Source organism: Protopterus annectens, chromosome 10.part0 (assembly GCF_019279795.1).
Source record: "Protopterus annectens isolate FY-2018-M chromosome 10.part0, PAN1.0, whole genome shotgun sequence".
Taxonomy (NCBI): Eukaryota; Metazoa; Chordata; order Ceratodontiformes; family Protopteridae; genus Protopterus; species Protopterus annectens.
In genome coordinates, this window is record NC_056744.1 from 215,828,139 (window position 1) to 215,834,138 (window position 6,000).

Sequence of the window (6,000 nt, forward strand, 5' to 3'; positions counted from 1 at the left end):
GTATTTGTCCTACTGAATGATGAGGGCCTATTTTTTTCTCTGCTTTTAACATTAACCCTTAAGCACAGCTCATTTCTTCCTTGACATAAAAATTAGACTCCATATATTTCCTTACTGATTATTTTGGGTTATCATATTTGACTGGGTCTGACCATGGCACTTTCTAAGAACTTGGATCTAGGGCCCTGACTCCTTCCCTACCCATAATTCCTCTGTTCCCCAGATTACCTTTGATTGAGTTTGCTTGCTTGTTGCTAGCATTTCACCTACTGAGTACAGCACAAACCAACCAATCCAAAACTAAATGAATGAGCAGGAATAACAGCAACTGGCTGTCAAAAAACAAGGTCCCTTGTCAGGCCCAACCGATCAGGCAGGAGTCAAAGGAGACCATTTAGGATGGGAGCTGGAGGGAGGGAATATTGAACCAGACAGAGAAGACAACACAGACCTAGTGTTATGGTAAGTAAATAACTGATATCTGATGTTGTCTTTTTCATCCAATTCAACAGTTGGAACAGATTCCCAAGTTGCTTGAAACCCCGTTATGGGTCTCATGACAGGATATTTAGAATTATGGTGGAGCCAAAGGATGTACGAGACCTAGATTGGACATCCAACTTGTAATGCAACACAAAGGTTTGAACTGTAGACCAAGTAGCCAAAGCACAAAGTCTTATCTATGGGAACTTTAGCAAAGTAAGCCATGGAGGTAGCAACAGTTCCAGCTCAATGAGCCTTTGGTTTGCCAGTTAAAGTTAATCCCAGTTTTTCATAAACAAATGAAACAGGGCTAGAAAGCCACCTGGACAAGGTGACTTACTCCTTGTCCTAATTTTGTCTTTGAAAAAAAGAAGTATAAAACAAAAAAAAAACAAAGCTGGTCTAATTTTCTAATATCTTAAAACCTAAGTTGATGATGAACATCCATCAAATTTAGAGTATATTATCTCCGTTGGAAAAATTTGGAAAGAATACTGGTAGATTGATTGGGATTAGCTTCATAGGCCACCTTCGGTAGAAAGAGAGGATTAGTTCAAGGATACCCTTATTCTTAAGGAAAGTAACATAAGGAGATTTGCAAGACGATGCTTGTAGTTCAGAAATCCTCCTAGCTGAAGTAATTGCTACCAGAAAGCGTCTTCCATGTAAGGAATTTCAAATCCACAGAGGATGCAGGCAGAAAAGGAGATCTGGTTAATGCCTGCAGCATGACAGCAATATCCCATGGAGGAACTGGATCCCAGATTGGTGATCTGAGTAGAAAAGTTCCCCTCAAAAAGCCCTGGCAATTTTTAAGAAAGCAATGGAAGTTTGATTTTGTTCCACATGAAAAGTGGAAATGGCTGCTAATTGCATTTTTATGGTTGAGAAACTAGCATCTTTCTGTAACACATCCAATAACAAATCTAAAATGGATGGTAGTGGAGCAGAAAAGGGATCCCCACCTCTGGAAGAAGCCCATATGTGCTAACACAGACCTTCCAACTGTCTGTGAGGACAACAAAATATGAATGACTGAAGTATACAGCTTGGTGTCTCTGGCCATTACATCGGGAGAAACCATGTGGCCAACTTCAGGGTTTTTATGTCTGGGTGAGGCTAACTTGACAAATGAATCAAAGTCTGGATATGGGTGCAGCACCAATGGAGGGTATTTCAGATGAGGAAAGTGGAAGGAGCAACCAAACCTGCTGGAGCCAAAAGAGCACAATGAGAATTACTTTTGAATTGCACCTTAAGGCTTTTTGAAGAAACGTGGTTATCAAGGGAAACAGTGGAAATTCATATAGAAGACCTGGGGGCCAATTGTAGACTAGAGAATCCCTTGGTTACTGCCCTGTGGAGGAATCAGGGCAACGCAACTGCTGCATTTGTTGTTTAGACGGAAGGCAAAACAAATCACAGGTAGGCTGGTCCCAGTGACTGAAAATCATGGCCACCATTGACTGATTGAGGGACCACTCAAGAGGCAGAAGAATCAACCTGCTCAGCTTGTCAGCCAGAAACTGAAGTCCCCAGGATATGCATTGTAAATAGAAAGTACTGGGAAGACATTGCCGCTGCCAGAGTCGCATGGCTTCCCAACACAATGGGTATGAATGGGTTCCCCCTTGCTTGTTGATATACCAGACCACTACCACTATATGTTGTCTGACTGTATAGATATCACACACTCAGGGAGGGAATCCTGAAATGCCTGCAAAGCTAGAACTGCCCTCATCTCCATGAGAATGATGTGAAGACTGACCTCTGTCATTGAATAAGTGCCTTGGACAGTCTTCCCATCATAATGCACCCCCACCCCAGAAGGGAAGTGCCCGTGGTCACATGAGCTATTGGGGTGGAAAGATGAATGGTCGATCCCATGTTACTATGGCAAGGTCAATCACCAATGAATAAGTTTTCCACATGCCTGCATGAGATGTACCGGGACATGAAGGGGATAGTAAATCAAAGACCACTGCACTAAAAGTGTCCACTGCAAGACTACAATTATAAAATTTTTCTTGAGGCAATAGTGTTACAAAGCCACAGAACCCAGAAACTGCAAAACAAGTCTTGGTGGAGAGCTAGGATGCAAAATGACTTCTGAAGCTATCTGGCACAAAGACATGATTTTGGACTGAGGACATCTGGCTATTTGAGCAGTTGAATCCAGGTGGCATCCTATGAACTCTAATGTCTGTGCTCATCTCAGCTGTCTTTTGGCAAAATTGATCATAATTCCCAAGTACAGGGATAGGTGGAGCAAGTCCCAATACTGGATTATTAGATCCCTAGTGGATGTGGTGAGGAGCCAGTCATCCAACTGTCTGAGATACGCTTCCACTGCTGCCATGCATTTGGTGAACACCCTGGGGGCTGTGGTGAGACCAAAGGGCAGTGCTCGGAATTGAAAATGACTGGCTCCCAGATGGAAATGGAGAAATCTCCTGGACTGCCTCTCTATCTTGATAGGATAGCATGTGTCATGGAGATCTACCAAGCTCATCCAGACATTCTTCCTCAAACAGAGGTAAAATGGACTGAACTGTGGGCATCTGGAAATTTGCTTCACAAACTGGTTGAGGTAGCTTAGGTCCAGAATGGGACAGAGGTCCCAGTTTTTTTTTCTTTTGTGGAAAAAAAACCCTTGAATAGACTTCAGATCCTTGCTGGTCTGGTGAGACCTGGAAGACTTGTTAACTTTCCCATGCTTGGGTTTGCAACTTCTGCTACTGCTAATTTATTCTGCCCGTGCAGAAGACCAGGAATATTTTTTCTTTTCTGTCAAGGGGAAGCAAAGGGAATAACATAGCCACTGGTGATTATTCTCTGCACCCAGGAATCTTCCATTATGGCCCACCAGGCTTCATAGTGCAGAGATAAGGGCCCTACAACTGCTACCAAAGTGTGGCAGTCAAGCAACCATTCAGGAGTGCTGGAAGGATTCCTCAGTGAAACAGATCAAAATACTCGATTCTGCAGTCTGCTTCTGCCCCTGGGGTAACATCCATTAAATTTAAGGAACAAAAGGAGTAACTTATTCAACCAGGACACAGAGCCTTCAGATAGAGTCTTGATTCTTTAAGTGGCAAACAGATTTGAGGAAATCTGGGGAACAGAGAATTATGGGTAGGAAGGAGTCAGTACCATGGATCCACGTTCAGAGTGCTGTGGTTGGATCCAGGCAAATCTGATAACCCAAATGTTGAATCGAATGGACAACTTTGGATCTGGGTTTACACAGAAAGATGGCACACACAAGAACGAACAGCTTATCTGGCCCTATCACTACAAGTAGATCGAAATCAGTAAGACATTAAGCTATCTCTAACTTGGAAGTCAGAATAGCAGATGTACAGTTTCACGGGCAAAACAAATGCAAGGTATTAGATTGTGTCCTACAGCTACCATTCCATGAAGGAAAGAGAAAAATAAATCCCAACAGCTGAGGCTTGAAATCACAGTGCCAGAAATGTTCAGTGTGTGCATTTAAAGAACCAAAACTTGGAAATACAGCTAATGCAATCCTAAACAGACAGATCTCCCATCCTAGAGTTCCAAGATCCTTATTTCCCGTCAACTGTTTCCTATTGTAACATTGCTCAGTACTGAAAGGGAGGGGTTGCAACAACTCAATAGCTGGAGCCTCAGGAAAAATAGGATCTATATTATTTCGAAGATTCAACTCCACGAACCTCCATTCTTCGAATTAAAAACACTGAACGTTCACATTAGTGAATGTTTTAAGCAAGGAAAGGAATTAGTTGGCCAACAGCAGGAAATTTGCCATTTTCCCCACTCCAGTGTGATCTTGGAGTTTATATATATATATATATATATATATATATATATATATATATATATATATATATATAGTTGGAGGGGTGCAGCCCCCCCACCTGGGTGGGTTTGACATACTGTGGTATGTGCGATGGTCACAATGTTGGCCAAGTAATTCCTTTCCCTATTTAAATCATTCACTGATCTGAACACTCGCTGAAGGGAACATTCTGTGTTTTTGGTTTGATGAACAGAGGTTCATGGAGTTGAACCTTCGATGAAATACAGACTCAAAAAATGCTGTTAAAGAGTGCCTAAATGTTTGAGAACAGATTTAGTTTCATATATATACTATTAAACAGCAACTGCACGATTCTTATCCTATCCATGGCTCCAGAGTCACATCAGACTGCATATTTTACTACAAATACAATATTTCATTAAGTACTTTAATTTTTTTCTTGAAAAAGTAAGCAAACTGATGTAGCTTCACAGAATAACTAAAGACAGTTTTGGTACATGTTTCTCAACTTCCTTTGTGAATACCAAGCAAAAGTGTTTATTTAGAGCTCTGTCTTTTCACCAACTTATTCTGCCCAATCCAACTTTTCAATTAGCTTCATTGTCTATTGTTTTTTTCCTCCACAAAGTTATTTAAAAATGTTTACATCTCTTCTTGATGAAACGGGTTTCCCACTGCTTGGGTATGTTATTTGTGTAGCTGTTTTAACCAGTTTCTATTTCAATTTGCTCTACTTGCCTATCTTCCTCCTGTTGAGTTTCCTTTTATGTTCTAAACATGCTTTTGCTCCAAAGCCATTTAAAACTGATTTTCTTCTGTTAACTATTACATCAAAACATCTGTTAACAGGGTAAACCTACTAGACGCACAGACCTTCTGAGGCAACCTGGTAGCATTGTCTGGCTAAGTGGCTTCCTCAGAGTCAGACAGCTAGAAAACTGAGGCCATGGAAATCATGTCTAGGACTGCTGGTCCAGGTCTGGCAGCACACGTCTGATGCTTCTACTCTGCTCTTCCAATTGGTTACCTATTAGAGCTTTTTTGTTGCATCATCCAGTTACATCAAAGTCCTCACTTCAGAAGTACACTACTGCTTCATTCAAATTTGCATTTAAGGTGATGGAGAACTACACTTTAGTGACAACTCAAGCTCACATAAAGGCCCATTTCAAGGTCTCTGATCCATTATCTCTTCCAAATGACAGAACCTTTTTCAAGACTGCCCTCCATAGAGCAGGTTACAACTTTAGATACCTTTAAAACCAGTCTAAATGACTGGATGGATGATCACATTTTCACTGAGGATATGTGGAAAAAAGTCTACATACTGGGGGATACTGTTGTTCTCCCACCATTACTGAGTGATGTGGCAGAGCTTCACAGTGGTCTGCCTCAGATATACTTTTACTTTCAACCTATGAATAAATAAACCCAAAACCTCTTCTGGGCAAGACATTCTTTGGTGCAGCTATAAATCTAAGTGTTCTGTTTTACATCTGGCATACTAAAAGTCCCATATCAACAATGCTTACACTCAAAATACAAAATTCCATTTTCTTATCTTGCTGCTCTGCATGAAGAGGAATTCTATACTTAACTCACGGTGCAAATTACCCCATAATTTCAATCATACAGCCCCTCTTCTCCACCATGTTTGCTTGTGTATTCTGTAGCTATGACATTTTCCCTTCTATGGAGGGTTATCTACA